Source organism: Pelobates fuscus, chromosome 5 (genome assembly GCF_036172605.1).
Source record: "Pelobates fuscus isolate aPelFus1 chromosome 5, aPelFus1.pri, whole genome shotgun sequence".
Taxonomy (NCBI): Eukaryota; Metazoa; Chordata; class Amphibia; order Anura; family Pelobatidae; genus Pelobates; species Pelobates fuscus.
The window spans coordinates 11,203,793-11,226,590 of NC_086321.1; positions in this window are offsets into that span (position 1 = coordinate 11,203,793).

Here is a 22,798-nt window from a genome sequence, read left to right on the forward strand (position 1 = left end):
TTATAATTGCAATTCCAACCAACAGCCTTACCTGATAGAGGCATTCCTTAGCATATTTGGGGAGCAGAGGCTAGAGCCGATAGAATGTCTGCAACTGCATTACAAAACCTGTTTGATGCAGACGCCGCTGGAATCAATATCAGAAGTAATTCTTAAAATTGCAATTCCAAACAGCAGCCTTACCTGATAGAGGCATTCCTTAGCCGTATTTGTGGAGCAGAGGCTAGGGCCGATAGAATAGCTGCAACTGTATTACAAAACCTATTTGCTGCAAACCTTGCAGTAACCAAAATTAGGAAGCCTTTTCTTGAATTTCCCATTCCAACAGTCATATAGCTGAAACCTATCAAACTTGAATTTGAAACAAAAACATAAAATGTGCAATCCTGGAGTGAAGCACAGGAAAAGTTCTGCCTCAGCTGAAAAACAGACTGCCTTGTAGAAACTGATATCAGGTGAAACTAGTTGATGTGGAGCTAATGCTAATTGCCCAGAGCTTTGTCTATTGCTAAACACCTACTGCATGTTTAACCCCATAAGGACCTATGACATGTCTGACATGTCAAGATTCCCTTTTATTCCAGCAATTTGGTCCTTAAGGGGTTAAGCAAATAAGTACTGTAGCTAGAATTCTGGCATTGCTATAACAGAAATTAATTTAACCAGATTTTAAATATCAGCCTCCTAAGTATAACCTAGTGAGGATAACTAATATCCTTTATAGGATTTACTCAAAGAAAATCTATTTGAACCCAATCTACTTAGTGCTTACCCCTGCAAAGCGCTTAGTAATAATCCTTAACCCCTTAAGGACACCTGACATGTATGACATATCATGAATCCCCTTATATTCCAGAAGTTTGGACCTTAAGGGGTTAAAAGAAAAGAAGTTAAAAACTCTCCTACTTAGAAATATTATCTACCTTATAGCACAGATAATTAACTTATTCAGGCTAGAGTCATTTAAGCTAAAGCAAAAAGTCTTACCTTAAATGTCCTCAGAGTGTGTTGGAGGTTGGTGAGAACACACTTGCAATTAATTCTGAGTGCACCTGGCAAACAGTTAATTGCTGCTGGGTAAACAGCCTCTCTAAGTCCTGGAAACCAATATCTTGACCCCGGAGAGAAAAAACAAATATTGGCGCCTGAATTTTAAAATCACATTACGCATGTCCTGCATTCCGCGATTCTACGGTGGAAATAAACATAACCTGTACGAGTCTTCCACCGCCAGGACTACCCAGCTAGTGCCAAAAAGCGCACTATCGTCTGCCCGGCACCTGGCTCGGTATAGACGGAATTAATACGACCCGGGGCTACAGCCATCTGGAGTGTTAACCCTGGCTGGTCTCTGAAAAATGTATTTGAAAGAAGTAGAGCCTCCAAAGCCTCAGCCCTCTCACCATACTTCTAAGGAGAAACCTGACCTGACATCCTCCCCTGCCGGAGGCAGGCAAAGAACTGGGGATATCTTGGAGAGGAAGCTATTTATAAGGCCAAAGGTTAATTGGGGGAGGTCCTTGAAAAGTTTTTGCCTGCCTGTTTTTTGTCCTTCTAGATGAAATCCCATTGGTATAAGCACTGCCTCTAATCTGAAAGGAAAATGTTTCTTCCAGACTATCTCTTCTAGAATGTGTCCCGTTGTGATAGTTCTGGACAATTTCTACAGCTAGTTATGCTGGAATAACTATTCTTCCATCTTCTAACTGATACCAATTGTTCTCCAGGTACTTCCCAGTTTCAGTCTTTAACCATTCTTCTTCTTGAGCTGTTTAAACTGGAGTCCATTGAGACAGTGGGGTCGGTATAAGAGCAGCTATATGTTCCACATACTCCTGTCTTCCTGATTCAGCGGCACGCTTAGCTGCATTATCTGCCATCCGATTTCCTTTGGTTACATCACCATCTCCTTTCAGATGAGCCCGACAATGTATAATACCAACTTCTTTCGGTTCCCACACGGCTTCCAGTAGTTGTAATATCTCAGCTGCGTACTTGATTTCTTTACCCTCTGAATTCAATAACCCTCTTTCTTTATACAAAGCTCCGTGGGCATGAGTAGTTAAAAACGCATACTTGGAGTCCGTGTAGATGTTCACTCTTAAACCTTCAGCCAATTGTAATGCTCGTGTTAGTGCAATTAGTTCTGCCTTCTGTGCCGATGTTCCTTTTGACAATGGCCGAGCTTCTATCACCTTGTCTATGGTTGTTACTGCATATCCTGCATAGCGAATCCCTTCTTTCACATAACTACTGCCGTCCGTATAGTACTGGACATCAGGGTTCTGGATGGGAAAGTCACGAAGATCTGGTCTACTTGTGGCAAAAGGGTAGCTGGATTTAAGGTGATAACAGTCTCTAGATACACTCTTGGGTTTTCACACAACATAGCTTGATACTTAGTCATGCGACTGTTACTAAACCAATGATTGCCTTTATAGTCTAGCAACGTTTGTACTGCGTGCGGGACTCGCACATAGAGTTCCTGACCCAGAGTGAGTTTAGCAGCTTCGGCTACCAGCAGGGCGGCGGCAGCTACGGCTCTTAGACAAGGTGGAAGACCACTGGCCACTGCATCCAGTTGTTTGGACATAAATGCAACAGGTCGTTGCCATGATCCCAAGTACTGTGTCAATACTCCCACAGCCATTCTTCTTTGCTCGTGTACATATAAGTAGAATGGGCGTGTATGATCGGGTAGACCTAATGCTGGGGCACTCATCAAAGCCTTCTTCACATCTTCAAATGCCTTTTGCTGTTCAGGGGTCCACAGGAAGGGATTGTGCTCTGTACCTTTTATAGCTGCATAAAGAGGTTTCGCCAATATCGCATAACTGGGAATCCATATCCTACAGAAGCCTGCTGCCCCCAAGAATTCCCGCACTTGTCTTCTATTCTTGGGTATTGGTATTTGGCATACAGCTTCTTTTCTCTCTGGCCCCATTATTCTTTGACCTTCAGAGATATGGAATCCCAGATACTTGACAGTTGGCTGACACAACTGAGCTTTCTTCCTGGACACCTTGTATCCTGCCTTCCAGAGAATGTGTAGTAGATCATGTGTTGCTTGCTGACATATTTCTCTAGTAACTGCCGCTATCAACAAATCATCTACGTATTGCAATAGTACACACTCTCCTGGGATGGACTTGAAATCCAGTAAGTCTTGACTTAAAGCTGATCCAAATAGGGTAGGTGAATTTTTAAACCCTTGGGGCAGTCTTGTCCAAGTCATCTGGCGTTTCGAGCCCGTTACAGCATTTTCCCATTGGAATGCGAAGATACACTGGCTTTCCGCAGCAATTCGAAGGCAAAAGAAGGCATCTTTGAGATCTAGGACAGTGAAATAGATAGCCCCGCCCGGAATTAAAGCAAGCAGGTTATATGGATTGGGCACAACTGGGTGTATACTTACGACCGCATCATTGACTGCTCTCAAGTCCTGCACAGGGCGATACTGATCTGTACCGGGCTTTTGAACAGGCAACAATGGGGTGTTCCAGGGGGAAGTACAGCATTTTAGGATACCATACCTTATGAACTTATCCAAATATGATTGTATGTTCTTCTTGGCCTTTTGTGGGATATGATATTGTCTTAAGCTCACTGGATAAACCCCAAGTTTCAGTTCAATTCGAATTGGTGGAATATTGCGAGCAAGTCCTGGTGGGTTGTTCTCTGCCCACACTCCTGGTATATTGAACAAGGATTCATCACTCTTAGGTTTTTGGCTAGTCAGCACTGTATAAAGTCGCCACTCTTCTTCCTTTGGTACAGATAGTGTCATTATACCTGAAGGTCCATTGAACTTTAAAGATGTTGTTCCATTAGGTAGAAACGTTATCTGTGCTTGTAATTTTGACAACAAATCACGTCCTAACAGTTGGACTGGACATTCAGGCATATAAAGGAATTGATGTTTCACTACGTGGCCTCCCAATGTACAGAGTCGACTTTTAAGAACCGGTTTAGCAGCACTCCTTCCAGTTGCTCCTATTACAGTGATAGTTCTTCCGGATGGAGGAGCAACTAGGTCAGTCACCACCGAATGTTCAGCACCAGTATCAATCATGAAAGCACTCCTTTTTTCCCCTATTGCTACATTGACCATAGGCTCCGCTCGGCCAAGGGGGATGGAGCCCGGTCGGTATCAATAGTCCTCCATGACTGTGTCAGCCAACCCCACAAAGTCCCTATCTTCTCTACCGCGGGGTCTCTGCACTGCTGGGTAGTACCTGTCTCCACTAACACTTCCTCTAGTGTTACCACTATTCCCTCCAGGACCTCCTCTACCTCTCGCTCTGCCTCTATAATTACCATATCCTGCCCTAGGTCTGTCTCTCTCATACTGTTCCCTTTGTGGACACTCACTTCTCCAATGTCCTTCTTCCCTACAGTATGCGCATTGATTCCTACTCAAAGGTTCCCTATTCCATTTACTCTCGCCTTTATCCGTTCCCCTATACACTTCCTTTTCCCTCCTATCTACGCCTGCGATCGCTACCGCTAGCATATCTGCTTTTCTACGCATCTTACACTTTTCCTCCTTCTTTGTCTCGGTTTCCCTATTCATGTATACCTTGTTTGCTACCTTCATTAGTTGGGTTATGGACATCCCTACAAACTCTTCTAACTTTTGTAGCTTGCGCTTTATATCTCCGTAGGCTTGGCTGACAAAGGCAGAGTTAACCATCCGGGAATTCTCAGGAGCCTCCGGATTAAAGGGGGATACAAACGGTATGCCTTTAATAATCGGTCATAAAAGACACTGGGCAATTCATCACATTTCTGTAATACCGAAGCCGTCTTAGACATGTTAATCGCCTTCTTTCCTCCAGCTTTCATGCCAGCAATAATAGCGTCCCTGTAAGCTTTTAAATGGACCATGTCTGCGCCATTGGCATTCCAATTTGGATTGGTGTTTGGATAATGGGCTGCGGCCCATGCTGCTGGGTTGGCCTGATTTTGTGTACGGGCCACTTCTTCCAGCGCTTTAATTACCGCTTGATTTATCCTTGTCCTTTCCTCATACTAGGAATGGCAGATGGATTACTGTAGGATCTGGTAGACTTGGAGTTGTGGATAAAAGGCATATTGCACAGTCTGTTGCTCTACATAATTCATTTTCTGCACTTTCAGAGTGGAGTGGTGTCGTGGAGAGAGGCACTGAGGCTAGTGGTGTTGTGCAGAGAGGCACTGAGGCTAGTGGTGTTGTGCAGAGAGGCACTGAGGCTAGTGGTGTTGTGCAGAGAGGCACTGAGGCTAGTGGTGTTGTGCAGAGAGGCACTGAGGCTAGTGGTGTTGTGCAGAGAGGCACTGAGGCTAGTGGTGTTGTGCAGAGAGGCTCTGAGGCTAGTGGTGTTGTGCAGAGAGGCACTGAGGCTAGTGGTGTTGTACAGAGAGGCACTGAGGCTAGTGGTGTTGTGCAGAGAGGCACTGAGGCTAGTGGTGTTGTGCAGAGAGGCACTGAGGCTAGTGGTGTTGTGAAGAGAGGCACTGAGGCTAGTGGTGTTGTGAAGAGAGGCACTGAGGCTAGTGGTGTTGTGCAGAGAGGCACTGAGGCTAGTGGTGTTGTGCAGAGAGGCTTGAAGACTATGGTGAGGCCTAATAGAAAGCAGTTGTTGGTGGGGGATTCCATCATAAGAGGTGTGGAGATGGACAATGGTGGTCTTGTGAGGTGTCTTCCCGGAGCTACTGCTCACAGAGACAGGAGACGTATCTGTAATATTGTTAAGCAAGCAAAGCAGGAAGGGGAATTGGATGTACTTGTCCATTTAGGGACAAATGACTTGGCTTGCAATGAGGTCTCAGAGGTTAAGGAAGTTTTTAGTGTTTTTGCCAATGATATACGGCAGGTTGCTTCCACATTGTCATTCTCTGAAGTTCTGCCTGTGCATAACACTCAGAATGACAGGCGGATGCGTATTAGGGACTTTAACTTGTGGCTTGGTGAATGGTGAATGGTGTCGGGAGCAAGGATTTGGCTTTATTGCTCATGGTAGCTCTGTTTGGAATGGAAATAAACTGTACAAAAAAGATGGTTTGCATCTTTCTCAAAAGGGAACAAATGTTCTCAGTGAGCAGTTCAGAGGTTTTGCTAGGATGTATTTAAACTAGGAGGGGGGGGCAAAAGGGTGATAAAACATCAATCCAATTGTCCCCCAAAACAAGGACAGAAGGTGCCTGTAGCAAGTGTGTTAAAAAATGATAAGCTTAGAGTCATGTCTACAAATGCTCGCAGTTTAGGGAATAAGATCCATGAACTTGTGGCAATAATGGCAACTGGTATATGAGAAAAATGACTGGGACATAGCAATACCAGGGTACTCTTTATATAGAAAAGACAGGGAAGGCAAGAAAGGGGGAGGGGTGGCCCTGTATGTAAAGAATAGCATAAAATCTAGCCTAATAAAGGTTAGTGAGGCGAACATAGTCAGTTTGGGTTACGTTAGAATTTGGTAATCACACAGTAACTCGTGTAGGTGTGATTTATAGGCCCCCAGGACAAATTGAAGAGTTAGATAATCTACTAGTTGAAGAAATAGCTAAAATGACAATGAAGGGGGAAGTTATCATCATGGGTGACTTTAATCTTCCTGATGTAAATTGGAAAACAAAAATAGCTACTTGTGCCAGGAGCACACATATTCTAAACTCCCTACTGGGATTGTCTCTAAAACAAGTCGTTGAGGAGCCAACTCGTAAAGAGGCCATACTAGATTTAGTGTTAACAAATGGAGATTTGGTATCAGATATTACTGTAGGTGAAAGTTTAGGATCCAGTGATCATCAGTCAGTGTGGTTTAATATAAGAACAGTGACTGAGTCACACCACACAAAAACAAAAGTTTTAGACTTTAGAAAAACAGACTTTTCCAAAATTAGAATATGTGTAAAGGAGTCATTATCAGACTGGAGCAATTTAAATGGAGTCCAAAAGAAATGGGATTATTTAAAAGTTGCACTACTGAAGGCAACAGAAAATTGCATTAGGCTTGTCAGTAAAAGCAAAAAATTCAAGAAACCACTGTGGTACTCCACAGATGTAGCCAAAATAGTAAAAAACAAAAAGTTAGCATTTAGTAATTATAAAAAAACCCAGAGTGAGGAAGACAGAATGACCTATAAGATTAGGCAGAAAGAGGCTAAGCAAGTTATAAGAGCTTCCAAATCACACACAGAAGAGAAAATAGCACAGTCAGTAAAAAAGGGGGACAAAACCTTTTTTAGATACATAAATGATAAAAGAAAAGTAAAACAAGGATTAGTTAGATTAAAAACAAAAGAAGGAAGGTATGTAGATGAGGATAAAGGTCTAGCTGACTGCCTCAATGAATATTTTTGTTCGGTATTTACAGATGAAAATGAAGGAAAGGGACCTCAGTTAAGAAAAAGGATAAATGAGTCATTTATTACACGTGAGTTTACAGAGGAAGAGGTTCTATTTCAACTGTCAAAAGTAAAGACAAATAAGTCAATGGGACCTGATGGAATACACCCAAAGCTATTAAAAGAGCTTAGTGGTGTACTAGCAAAACCATTAACAGATTTATTTAACCAATCATTGATAACAGGAGTAGTCCCAGAAGATTGGAAGTTAGCGAATGTTGTGCCCATTCACAAGAAAGGTAATAGGGAGGAGTCGGGCAACTATAGGCCAGTAAGCCTAACTTCAGTAGTGGGGAAAGTGATGGAAACCATGTTAAAGGATAGGATTGTTGAACATCTAAAAACACATGGATTTCAAGATCAGAGACAACATGGGTTTACTTCAGGGAGATCATGCCAAACTAATCTTATTGATTTTTTTGATTGGGTAACTAAAATTATAGATCAGGGTGGTGCAGTAGACATTGCTTACCTCGATTTCAGTAAGGCTTTTGACACTGTTGCACATAGAAGGCTTATCAACAAACTACAATCTTTGAGTTTGGATTCCAATATTGTTGAATGGGTAAGGCAGTGGCTGAGTGACAGGCAACAGAGGGTTGTAGTCAATGGAGTATATTCGAAGCTTGGGCTTGTCACCAGTGGGGTACCTCAGGGATCTGTACTTGGACCCATTCTCTTTAATATTTTTATTAGTGATATTGCAGAAGGTCTTGATGGTAAGGTGTGTCTTTTTGCGGATGATACTAAGATATGTAACAGGGTTGATGTTCCAGGAGGGATAAGCCAAATGGAAAATGATTTAGGTAAACTAGAAAAATGGTCAGAGTTGTGGCAACTGACATTTAATGTGGATAAGTGCAAGATAATGCATCTTGGACGTAAAAACCCAAGGGCAGAGTACAGAATATTTGATAGAGTCCTAACCTCAACATCTGAGGAAAGGGATTTAGGGGTGATTATTTCTGATGACTTAAAGGTAGGCAGACAATGTAATAGAGCAGCAGGAAATGCTAGCAGAATGCTTGGTTGTATAGGGAGAGGTATTAGCAGTAGAAAGAGGGAAGTGCTCATGCCATTGTACAGAACACTGGTGAGACCTCACTTGGAGTACTGTACACAGTACTGGAGACCCTATCTTCAGAAGGATATTGATACCTTAGAGAGAGTTCAAAGAAGGGCTACTAAACTGGTTCATGGATTGCAGGATAAAACTTACCAGGAAAGATTAAAGGATCTTAACATGTATAGCATGGAGGAAAGACGAGACAGGGGGGATATGATAGAAACATTTAAATACATAAAGGGAATCAACACAGTAAAGGAGGAGACTATATTTAAAAGAAGAAAAACTACCACAACAAGAGGACATAGTCTTAAATTAGAGGGACAAAGGTTTAAAAATAATATCAGGAAGTATTACTTTACTGAGAGGGTAGTGGATGCATGGAATAGCCTTCCAGCTGAAGTGGTAGAGGTTAACACAGTAAAGGAGTTTAAGCATGCGTGGGATAGGCATAAGGCTATCCTAACTATAAGATAAGGCCAGGGACTAATGAAAGTATTTAGAAAACTGGGCAGACTAGATGGGCCGAATGGTTCTTATCTGCCGTCACATTCTATGTTTCTATGTTTCATTGTTAAACAATGTCATCAACAATTGCTGGCAATCAGCCCAAGTGGGATTGTGTGTCTGGACTATTGAGGTAAACAAATCCGTCATGGCTTGAGGCTTTTCGGTGTAAGAGGAGTTATGGGTCTTCCAATTAAAGAGATCGGTGGTTGTAAAAGGGACATAGACGAAGACTGGATCAGCATATTGTATCTGGCCGTCACCGTTAATGTGTGTCGGGCCAGGAGTCAATCGAAGAGGCATCTGATAATGTCAGGGTTGTAGGGTACCAGTCATTTGTCGGGTTAGTATGGGGCTTCGTTGAGATGCGTCAGTTAGGGGTTCCGGTCGAGGGGTAGTAAGACAAGGGGATGGGGAGGAGCCTGACCGGAAACTAGATATGGCGCCAAATCTGGGTATGTGGAGTTAACGGAGGTAGGTACCGGAAGGGGAGGGTTTGAAACAAGAGGGCTGGGCTCTGAGCTAGAGGAGGGAGTAGGTGAGGACAACGGGGCAGGGGGAGGAGCGTTTCCAACAGCACCTCCTCTTCCGGTGGAGGAGGAGTAAGGGGGCGGCATGGGGATCTCAGACTCAGGGGGCTTGTCCAAAATGGGCGTGATTACGGCCTTAGTGGACAAGCGAGTCCTGGCCACCATGAGGCGACATTGTTCCTCGTGGCATACTCGGATCCATTTTGGCGAGTCATTTACGGCCTGCCTCCAACAATCAATATATGGAAACTGCCCGTAAAGTTCAGGCCTACCTGATACAGCCACGTGTACACGCTGTACCAGATTAGGATCCAAACTGCCACGTGGTGGCCATGCGGCAACCAAAGTAGGCCATTCCCTACTACATAAAGTAGTCAGGCGTGCTGGAGACATCTTTACCCCAAAATCACATACAGTATATCCCTTTTTAAAGTTTTTTATCATACATCCTAAGGGATCCAAAATCGTTGAATCTGACGCGCCCATACTTAACAATGGAGCGTCGTCTCCAACAGTAACTAAACACACTCTTCCAACGGTCACACCCGTTCCCTCGGCAACAGCACCACGTGGTACAGTTACTAAGCGAAACGCACACAACAAAAACACTCAGGGAATTCCCGTACACACAGCTGTTACACCAGTCACTAAGTAACTAATACTGTGCCCTTTGGCGAAACTATACGGTCACCCACGCTATAATTCCCTATATCTGAATTACCCGTCTATAACATACCCCAGTAACATCGTCTTTACAAACAGTAGTTATAGTACGGTTAGCATTGGTTAGAGTACAATTTAAAGTCACAGTTCAATTAGTAGTGGTTATGGTGTTAAACATACAACATAGACGGCAGTTATTAGTACTTATTTACAGTGTCAGTAATTATACATGGTTATGGTACCGTGCGCTATAATACAGTTACACACTATTCACACTCTCGCTAGACGGCAGAGCTCACGCTATCTAGCCAGATATACACGCTACTACAACAATCTTTAGCACATTTACAATTCCCAACTAATCTATTGGCCAGTACCTTGATGGACTACCTAAAACTATCTACAATACGTTTTGGTTAGCCACACTGCCCAAGCACCACATATAGCGAACTAGAGGGCGGAATTTACAACAGTACCCTCTTAGTCTATCTACTCTATCAATAGTCTAGTGGGTTCCAAATTTACACGTCTTCCCACTTAGCCAAGATAGGTTGAGATCTAGCGAACCGAATTTACACAAGCGCCGCTTAGTCTCCCAGTCCCTCCGACCTAGCGAACGAAATATACACCCTAGAATGCTAGTCTAGACAAGACACCGGTGTCCGGCTAGGGCTATTTACACCAGAACCCCGCCTGACTCCAAGCCAAAATTAAACGGGCTGACTACAGGGCGTTTAATTGAGCGGTGCGCCTTCGCTCCTTCCCTCCACTGGAGGGGGCAGATTCCAAATAACCCTTTATGGGCCTACCGCACAATCGGTATCCAATACCCCTAGTGGGTCCGCCGTCAAAAACAGCGGTCGGCTTACCTCCTCGTTCCTGAACCTGAGTTCACACTCATCGACGGGGACACCCCAGCACTTACTACGTAGAGGCCGATGATCTCCTGGACAACAGACCAGGGGCACCGAGACGAAGGGAGGTCCATGCAGAAGTTCAGGGGTGCAGCCATAGAGAACGTGGGCAAAGATAGACCGTCTCACGCCTCTGCTTCTCAGCTACCGTTGAACGATGAGCTTCCCGGCCAATGCACCAAATGATACCGGAGAAACTGACGGAAGCCAAGCACAGAGAGATGGACACAGGTTTCTTCAGGAAGGAAGAGATTCTTTATTCGATTCACCGAACGGGACTCAGAGGGACTAATGTCACCAAAATACAAGAAGATCTGAGCCCCGGACAATAGTGTAAGCTCCTTATATAGGCATGTAACCCCACCCATAATCAGCTTCACCCACACATACTCTTACCCAATCAATCGAACAAGAACTAACTTCCTGTTTGACCACATGGCTTGCCCAGCACAATGGAGGAGGGGAATACTACATCCTGTATTCTCGCACATGCTCCGTACACTACTGATTGTATCTTTGCCACGTGCAACCAACCGACCGATACACCAGTACATGCCACGTGGTAATCTCGGCCTACTAAATTTATTTTTACCGAGATTCCACCACAGTGTTGAAATTCACTGTTCGTGAAACGATTACCTGAAGGCTGGCGGTTTACATGCCGCCAGCATACGAACGCTAGCATTCCCCTGAACCAGAATATACATTATACATATACGCTTGGTTCTTTTAAAGGGGTATACACATACATTAACAGTGGTTATACATACAGGACAGTGGCTGTATTTGCCACACTGGCCTTTGGCCATTTTGTCTAGGATCTCGTCTATCCGGGGCATAAGGTAGGCGTCTGAGGTTGTTTTATCGTTTAGCCTCCGGTAGTCCACACAGAAACGGGTCGTTTCTAGTCGGTACTAGTACTACCGGGGAGGCCCAGGGGCTGTCAGAGTGTTCTATCACCCCGAACTGTAGCATTTCCTCAATTTCTTTCCGCATATTTTCTTTAACTGCTTCGGGTATGCGATAGGCGGTTTGGCGAAGGGGGGTCTGGTCTAGGGTTTCAACTTTGTGAGTGGTTAACGGAGTGTACCCAGGTAGGTTGGGAAACGTGGCCCCCTTGTCCTGGATTAGTCTTTGGACCTGGGTTCGCTCCTGGATGTCTAACCGTTCTCCTAACTGTACTTCTCCCAGGTCTCCGCTCTGGCCCTCTTGGTCTAGGAGATCTGGGAGTGGCAAATTATCATAATCTTCAGTGGCAGGTGCACAGATCGCAGTTACCTCTTCCGTGCGCTCGTGGTATGGCTTGAGCATGTTCACATGGAGCATGCGCTTGCCTCCCGTGCCTGTGACCGGACCGATCACAAAGGTGGTATCACAAACCTGCTCTACCACCTTGTATGGGCCCTGCCAGGAAGCCTGCAGCTTGTCCTTGTGGACGGGTCGCCAAATTAGCACCTTTTGCCCCACCTTAAAGCTGCGGTCCCTGGCTCCCTTATCATACAATTTGCGCTTCCTGTGTTGGGCCGCCTGGAGGTTGTCGCGTACATTAGCATCTCCAGGCGGTCCCTAAGCTCTAGCACATAGGTTACGATGGGGGTGCCGCTAACAGTCTTGTCTCCCTCCCAGTGTTCCCTAATTAAATCTAGGGAGCCCCTCACCATCCTCCCAAATAATAGTTTGAAAGGAGAGAACCCGGTGTATTCCTGAGGTACTTCCCTATAGGCAAACATCAAGTGGGGTAGGAACCTTTCCAAGTCTGAGTGTCTATGAATGAACGGATCATCTGTTTAAGTGTTACATTGAACCGTTCACAGAGCCCATTGTCCAGGGCGTGACATTGGACATTGGGGGTACATTGCTTACCTGAGCCTCAGAGTGGTTAGGCGGAGCTGTGGTGCGGGCCTGCTGCCAGGTCACAACCGGATACGCCTCTTGTACTGCGGTTTGAGGAACAAAAGCTGAAGTCAGCTCCCCCAGGTCGTTGCCCAAAATAATGTCAGCGGGTAGGTCCTGCCTGCCCCACTTCCACGTTTCTGTGCCCCGCTCCACAATTCAAATGTACCTTGGCAGTGGGTACTTTATAAATGGCTCCACCTGCCACCCGTACAGCAACACAGTCTCCAGTTAGGAGGACCGACCAAGCATCTTTTTCTATCTCACGGTTCCTAAAATCGCTGCCATATACACGTCCACTGATAGGGGACGCAACAGGGATTAAACTGATAAGAATAGTACTACTTAACACACCTTATAATAACACAGAGAGAGGCAACGCAGAGAGAGGAGTCTGAAGGAGAGGAGTCAGAGGAGGAAGGTGGCTTTGAGGAAGTGGAAGACCAAACACAGCAGGCGTCCCAGGGGGCTTGTTGTCACCTTTCGGGGACCCTTGGTATTGTATGTGGCTGGGTGGAGGAAGAGACCTTCAGTGACATCAGTGAGGACAAGGAACGGGACATGGCTAGCTTGGTATCCAACCTTGTGCAAATGGGGAGTTTGCGGTTGTGAAAATGGACTGTTTGCGGTTGTTTGCGGTGTGTTAAACGGGGAGTTTGGTCTGTCACTGTGAAGCGGGCGTAACCCTTACACTACCTGATCGATACAACATCATACAGTAGGTGCCCCCCCTCATTATTTTTATGGCCCCCACCCACCGCTCTCGGGTGGGGGCGGGGGGAGGACAGTAGGTCCCCCCCATTGTGATTTATGCCCCCCACCCATTGCGCAGGGGTGGGGGCCGGGGGGGAGGACAGTAGGTCCCCCACCTTATCCTTATTTACTGAATATTCCCCTGTATAACAATGTTTGGCATTTAGTGAATATTCCCTATTCTGCTCTGTGTCAGTGTGTATCAGGGTCTCTGAGGACAGGTGTCAATCCAAATCTGCCAAGTGACCCTATGTAGGGGGGACAGTCCCTATTCTGCTCTGTGTCAGTGTATATCAGGGTCCCTGAGGACAGGTGTCAATCCATATCTGCCAAGTGACCCTATGTAGGGGGAACAGTCCCTATTCTGCTCTGTGTCAGTGTGTATCAGGGATCCTTAGGATAGGTGTCAATCCATATCTGCCAAGTGACCCTATGTAAGGGGAACAGTCCCTATTCTGCTCTGTGTCAGTGTGTATCAGGGATCATTAGGATAGGTGTCAATCCATATCTGCCAAGTGACCCTATGTAGGAGGGACAGTCCCTATTCTGCTCTGTGTCAGTGTGTATCAGGGATCCTTAGGATAGGTTTCAATCCATATCTGCCAAGTGACCCTATGTAGGGGGAACAGTCCCTATTCTGCTCTGTGTCAGTGTGTATCAGGGATCCTTAGGATAGGTGTCAATCCATATCTGCCAAGTGACGCTATGTAGGGGGAACAGTCTCTGTTCTGCTCTGTGTCAGTGTGTATCAGGGATCCTTAGGATAGGTTTCAATCCATATCTGCCAAGTGACCCTATGTAGGGGGAACAGTTTCTATTCTGCTCTGTGTCAGTGTGTATCAGGGGCTCTGAGGACAGGTGTCAATCCATATCTGCCAAGTGACCCTATGTAGGGGGAACAGTCTCTGTTCTGCTCTGTGTCAGTGTGTATCATGGTCTCTGAGGACAGGTGTCAATCCATATGGCAAGGTGTCAATATGTCATATGTCAGGTGTCAATCCATATCCATTGTGATTTAGGAATGTTAGGTGATTTATGCCCTTTATGGATTAAAACCAGACTCTGCATCAACTGTGTAATTTTCCATGGGAGTTTTGCCATGGATCCCCCTCCGGCATTCCACAGTCTAGGTGTTAGTCCCCTTGAAATAACTTTTCCATCACTTTTGTGGCCAGAAAGAGTCCCTGTGGGTTTTAAAATTCGCCTGCCCATTGAAGTCAATGGCGGTTCGCCCGGTTCGCCGGTTCGCGAACGTTTGCGGAAGTTCCCGTTCGCCGTTCGCGAAAATTTTGTGTTCGCGACATCACTACTGGCAAGTAGTCCTCTCCAAAAACCAGTGGCCAAGTGGCTTTCGTCACACACAGTACTAATAAAATAGTAAAATGAATCACTCTCTATTGCTTTCAATGTAGAATGCACACATAGCAGAATATGCAAGAACATATTATATTAGAACATTATAACGCAATGGATCAAACTAATCCCAGAATATCTAACAATATATCAATTATCCATTCAGTGATATTACGGTACAAACCCAAATCCTATCATACCAAGCTGCTTGTGACGAACTACACTTTGCCACAGGCTTCTGGAGGGGCCTGATTTCCAGCCTCTTACCCCAGGACTATGGCCCATGGCTAAAACTTTGTTTCCAGACAGTAGAAAGGCTTGTTCATGCCTTTTTACTATGTGGATAATTAAGTTATTCCATTAGCTAGCTTAATTATATCACAGGCAGAGGGGAGGGATTGCTGACTGGATGTGGGAGTGTTACTGTGTTAATTATTGTTCCCATTGGTTTGTGTCCCTTTCGGCCCTTTGTTCCATCAGGACCAGGGGGTGTGTCTCTGGCCTGAAAATGTGCATAAAATAAATGCCCTTGTGCTCAATAAACCAGTTCTACTTGACCCTCAACTCGCAGCCTCAACTCGTGTTTGGAGGGGACATCTAAAATCACTACAGGGATTGCTAGGCTCTTCATACTCCCTTAGCTTCGCTGAGCTCTTGTAAGAGCTTGTTCCTGTTCCTGCTTCGCTCTCTGGAGGAAGATAGGTTCACCCACTGTAACCTGGAGCCTTGTTGTAGGTCAAGGGTGGTTTGTTGGGTTTATCACACAGATGGTTTGGAGGGTCCATCACACAGATATTGCACTACTCCCAAGTACTCCACTTTCTAACCTCCAAACAACTGACTATGAAGGGTAACTGCCCCTTATCAAAGTTTGAAAGCTTTTGCTTCAACTAATGGTGTCTGGTGCAGTGATAATGGTCCTTGGTGAGTGCTAGGAGCATCCGTCGATGGTCCAACCCTCAGCCAGCCTGGGGCAACCGTCACATTGCTGTAAGCCAAGTATTGTTTAACAAAGAAAATCTACTCACAGCGTAATATAGCCATTTAGTAGATAATACACTATTTATGCAAATGTACATTAAATTTCCAATAAGTGCAAAATTGTTTGCGCCCCTACCAGGGAACGTTGTCAGGCTAATTCTGGCAACATAACCACTAGAGCAAGCTATACTGGCTATGATGCTTGGAATAACTATATAATTATTTAATTATACTTTGTTGGAAAGATTCAACACCAATAAAACCATAAAAGTGCTCACATAACACACTCCTACATTTGAAGGCACAGTACGCAAGAAATATACATCTAGTGATACACTCACATGGGGCTTTCTGTATATCAAGTTGGGCATTGCAAGGATGTAATTGGCCAATCTCCCTCGCAATCTCACTGATTTCCCTCTGCATAGGGTTTATGTAGCTCCCTAATTGATGTACCAGAGCAACCTGGTTTTTAACCCCCTCTAGTCAGGGAACACTGAAAGTGCCATTCTGAGGCTAATATAGCAGTGTCCCCTCACACTGCCACTATATATATATATATCCAAATAAGTTATGGTGGGGAAAAATTGTTATTGAAAACCCCTTCCACCTGAAGTCTGTGGATAATCAATACAATGTTAAACAAAAATCTGCACACCAGTCAAGCCATAAGACTTGCTTTTCCCACAGAAATCCAAAAACTGCAGGGATGTTACAACCGCAAAGGATTCTGGGTGGGCATATGCAAATTAGTTTAACAAAGAATCACATTTTTGCCTCATTCCATTTTAAACATGGATTCCTTTTAATCTGTGTTTGCAACTGCTTGAAACACAATATAGGAAAAGATGCAAAACCAGTGAAACACTCATGGACAGCTGTTTTGTTGTTAATGCAACTCGTCAGCATTAGGTTGGTTACTGGTTTGCTTATTGAGGTAACCTGACCGGTTACCTCCACTTATTCCTTCCTTCAGCCACTCTAGAACCCTTACAACAAGCAGGCATCCCTTTCCCCAAGTAAATGGACAAGACACAGCTCTGGGAGTACAACTGAAAATGAACTGCCGTTTCATGCCAGGAGATTGAGGATCTGGAATGGTTTTCTAGTTTCCCTCTGATTAATGTAAGGGAAACACAGGTTCCTCCACACCCACCTGGCCTACATCCTTGGGTGTGAAGTCTATTAGGTCTCCAGTCTCTGGAACCTGCTGCTGTACCGCATCGGACAGTCGCCTGTAATCCTGTTCAAGCTCCCACTCCAGGGTTGCCAAGTAAGTCAGGTCTGGCCCCAGACCAGTAGCTCCCGAGAGATCATGCAGGTCCTCCCTGTCGTCGTGAATGTCCCAGAATCAAAACTCTACAGAACTCCCAAACTCACTGCCTTCAAAGGCCTCCCACAACAGGTCAGTGCCATAGTAGTCCTCACCCTTGGGAGGGTTGTCATCAGCTAGCCACGGGTACTGCTAGACTGTATACCATCTTGGCTCTATGAGATCTGTCTGCGGTGTAGGCCGCTAGTGCTCGTGGACAGGACCATTGGTATGTGATACCTGCAGCAAACAACTGCTTCATGATGGGCTGCATGGATTTCAACCATTGTAGGGTTATTCTTCTGAGGTCATGGTAAAAAGTGAGTTGATGGGATGCAAAGTCAAGGGGAGCCTTGTTCCATAATATAGACATTAAGTTATGTTGGGCCGCGTAGGACTGGAAGTGAATTGTGTCTCAAACACCATACAAACCAATCCTTTTTATACAGATGTTAAAGAAATATTAGTATTAAATAAATTATGTTTTTCTGCATAGTTAACATGGCATTCATATCATGTCTTTCACTCCTGCTTTGCTATTTATTTTATTTTATTATTTTATTATTTTATTAATGTCTTCACAGAATTATCCACTGAAGAATTAACGTTAGACTGTGTTACAGAAAATTACAAATGCGAAAGCAGATTGACCTGCTATGTTAAAGCCAGGATTTTTCCCTGCTGGACTCCCCGGATTCCATGGTGATTGCCCTACTTTTAATACCTTGTACTATTTAGCTAAACATGACCGTTTAATAAATCTCCCCTATTTTGTCCAAATCATAGATTCCTGCTTGAAAACTCCATCTTGATTTAAGAAATAAGAAGTGCACTAACTGGACTTAAAATTATAGTAAACTATAACTTTATAATATATATATATATATATATATACAGTTGCAAGAAAAAGTATGTGAACCCTTTGGAATATGGATTTCTGCACAAATTGATCATAAAATGTGATCTAATCATCATCTAAGTCACAACAATAGACAATCACAGTCTGCTTAAACTAATAACACACAAAGAATGAAATGTTGCCATGTTTATATTGAACATTCACAGTGCAGGTGGAAAAAGTATGTGAACCCTTGGATTTAATAACTGGTTGAACCTCCTTTGGCAGCAATAACTTCAACCAAACGTTTCCTGTAGTTGCAGATCAGACGTGCACAACGGTCAGGAGTAATTCTTGACCATTCCTCTTTACAGAACTGTTTTACTTCAGCAATATTCTTGGGATGTCTGGTGTGAATCGCTTTCTTGAGGTCATGCCACAGCATCTCAATCGGGTTGAGGTCAGGACTCTGACTGTGGAACATCCAGGTGCTCTTGTGCAAACTGTAAACGTGCAGCATATTTGTATTGATAGTTTTATATGTGTGTGTAAATGCAGGGCCATATTTGTATGTAGTTTGTGTGGATACAGGTGCATATATATGGAGCAGGTCAATGTGTTTAAATGTAGGAACGTGTGTGTATGTGTGTGGAGAGTCTGTGTGTGTGTGAATGCAGGGATGTGTCTGGAGGTTTGATGAGCGTAAAGGTGCAGAAGTGTGTAGTGGGTCAAACTGTTCTTGTGTATGGTGGGCACTGACTGTCTGCGTGAATGAAGTGGTCAATTTGTATCCCTCACTGTCTGTAGTCCATTTCCATCTCCAATAGCTAGTAGCCCATTACTGCCCCATAGTCTGTTTTTCCCCTCCTATTTCCCATAGGTATAAGAAGCCTAGTCTTTGCCCTCTGTAGATAGTAGCCCATTCCCTTCCCCTCATAGTTAATAGCCTATGTTCCTCCTCTTCCCCCATAGATAGTACCCAATCTCTCCCATAGAAGTAACCTACTCACCTCTTCTCCCCCGTATATAGTACTATATTCTCCTCCTAGTACTCAATTTTCCTCCTAACCCCATAGATAGTATACATTCTACCCCCAGTCCACCTCCCCATAGATAGTACCCCAATCCCTCCCCCATAGATATTGCCCCAATCACTCAACTTATAGACAGTGCCCCAATCCCCCTCCTCATAGATAGTGCCCCAATCCCCCTCCTCATAGATAGTGCCCCAATCCCCCTCCTCATAGATAGTGCCCCAATCCCCCTCCTCATAGATAGTGCCCCAATCCCCCTCCTCATAGATAGTGCCCCAATCCCCCTCCTCATAGATAGTGCCCCAATCCCCCTCCTCATAGATAGTGCCCCAATCCCCCTCCTCATAGATAGTGCCACAATCCCCTCCTCATAGATAGTGCCACAATCCCCTCCTCATAGATAGTGCCACAATCCCCTCCTCATAGATAGTGCCACAATCCCCTCCTCATAGATAGTGCCACAATCCCCTCCTCATAGATAGTGTCCCACAATCCCCTCCTCATAGATAGTGTCCCAATCCCCTCCTCATAGATAGTGTCCCAATCCCCTCCTCATATATAGTGTCCCAATCCCCTCCTCATATATAGTGCCCCAATTCCCCTCCTCATATATAGTGCCCCAATTCCCCTCCTCATATATAGTGCCCCAATTCCCCTCCTCATTGATAGTGTCCCACTCCTTATAAGTATTGCTCCAATCCCCCCATAGATAGTGCCCCAATCCCTCTCCTCATATATAGTACCCCAAACCATCTCCTCATAGATAGTGCCCCAATTCCACTCCTCATAGATAGTGTCCCAATCCTACTCCTTATAAGTAAACTATTGCCCCAATCCCCCCCATAGATAGTGCCCCAATCCCTCTCCTCATATATAGTGTCCCAATCCTACTCCTTATAAGTAAACTATTGCCCCAATCCCCCCCATAGATAGTGCCCCAATCCCCCTCCTAATATATAGTACCCCAATCCCTCCCCCATAGATAGTGCCCCAATCACTCAACTTATAGACAGTGCCCCAATCCCCCTCCTCATATATAGTACACCAAACCATCTCCTCATAGATAGTGCCCCAAAAACTCTCCTCATAGATAGTGCCCCAAACCCTCTCCTCATAGATAGTGCCCCAATCCCACTCCTCATAAGTATTGCCCCAATCCCACTCCTCATAAGTATTGCCCCAATCCCACTCCTCATAGATAGTGCCCCAATCCCTCCCCCATAGATAGTGCCCCAATCCCCCCCCCCCATAGATAGTGCCCCAATTCCCCTCCTCATTTCCCTGAGGGGGGCCAGCAGTGTATTAAATAGGCTCCCCCTAATGCACTCCCCAAATGTAATACACAATAGGTACCCCAAGCCCCTTTACTCCTACCTGTACTTCAAGTCAGGATGCCGACAGGGCAGCTCAGCGCAATAGTAATGGATGGTCTGCACAGGCAGGGCAGGGCAGGGATGCCGCCGGTCGCCGCTATGCTGTGCAGTGTAGAGCCACCGCCACGCAGCCGCCGGATATGACGTCATATGCCGCTCACATCCGGCGGCGGGTGAAGGAAAATCTTCACGCTCGCGGCTCTAATTTTTGACGATCAGCTGCAGAAGCGCAGCTGCGGAAGGACAAACAGGAAATAAATATTTTCCTGTCTTGTGGGTGCAGCCACATGTCAAAGCGGCCCCAGGGTCGGCGGCCTACCGGGAAATTTCCCGGTATCCTGGTAGGCTAGTCTGGCCCTGTTGAAGTAGGCACTTTAAATCTGATTACCTGGCCTAAGTTGTCCCTCCCACCCTCCCATTTGTAAGGGTAAGGAGTGTTAGCTCCCGTTTGGTCACAGTGGCGGGGCTAGAGAGAAATGTTAGGGGACAAACAGGCTCTGGGGTAGTGTAAATAGAATAGGGCAGTTAGGCTGCTGGTGAAGAGTTGGTTAAACAGTTCTTTATGAACTTTGGTAGGTTTCGAGCTCGGTGGTGGCTTAGAACCTGGTTGATGGTAGGGGTATCCGGGTATACCCCTACCGTGGTTATTTAACAAAGTTTGGCACTTATATTATGTTTATGATGCTTGTTATTACTGTTGTTTGTTATTTATATTTACGGAAAGGATGGGTCATTGCCTTTTGTTTTGGGGACATATAACGTTATATGGCGGCATGGGGGCTGGGCAATGACTTTAACTTATTGTTATCAATGTTAATAAAGCTGTGGAGATATTGACCCATACATTAGTGTCAGTGTGTTTTTAGGGGGAATTCCACCTGCCTATGTGGTGACTATGCGCCTGTCATGTAATTTATAGAGGACCTGCTTCTTTTACATATATATATAAAGCAAAAATAAAGGTGCACTCCTGGACTTGATTTTGTGCTTCTGGTTTGATTTGCAAACAAAATGATCAACGTTTCGACCTATTCAGGTCTTTCTCAAGATCAGAGAGAAGGATCTTGAGAAAGACCTGAATAGGTCGAAACGTTGGTTTTTTTTGTTTGCACAATTAACCAGAAGCAGGAAATCAAGTCCAGGAGTGCACCTTTATTTTTGTTTTCTATATATACCACGGGTTTGCACCTCAGCAATATTTTCTATTTTTCTATATAAATAGGCAGAGTGCCAAACTCATTGTTTGATAAGTATTAAGGCAATTTGCCTGGATTTGTGGGAGGGGCTGGTTTGCTACTCCTAGCCTACTTAAGGCACTCCCCTTGCCTTGCTCCTTACCGTTCGAGGTCAGCGTTTGAATGAGGATTCACTTCCGGGTTCTCTCAGACGCCATCTTGTTTTTTTTTACCCACGATTTTCTCCGCGGAAAGCTGTGTCCAGGAAACAGCTTGCAGGCCTTTTCCGTCCGTCCAGCTTCTCACCCGGGTCTTCGTCGTAGATCGCGTCCCAGGGACTCCTAAACCGTAAGTTAGACCTACCTGTCACGCCAGGATCTGTTCCCACGGCGCACGGTACAGCACGCGTCTTCGCTTTACGGTTTTCTCTCTGCACTGTCGCAATTCCACAGCCTTTCGCGGCTTCATTTCGTACAATTTATTCGTCATAAATCATGCGTAAGCAAGCAATGATCATTTCCCACAACTGTTCCCTTTCCTCACTTAACTATATTATACTACTTAGTCCTGTCATTTTCATGCACGCTCGCTGTGCGCATAAATACATATAGTATAAATGTTAAAACTATTCCGGCTAGTTCGGTTTACATTACATACTAAATACGGTTATTCTGCTATATATTCACATAGACATGGTTCATGAATGACATTTCATCATTTTTTATGTACCGTATATAAGCCGAGGCCCCTAATTATACCCCAAAAAACTGGGAAAACTTATTGACTCGAGTATAAGACTAGGGTGGGAAATGCAGCAGTTACTGGTAAATTTCTAAATAAAATTAGATCCTAAAAAAATTATATTAATTGAATATTTATTTACAGTGTGTGTATATAATGAATGCAGTGTGTGTGTATGAGTGCAGTGTGTGTGTATGAGTGCAGTGTGTGTGTATGAGTGCAGTGTGTGTGTATGAGTGCAGTGTGTGTGTGTGTAAGTGCAGTGTGTGTGTGTGA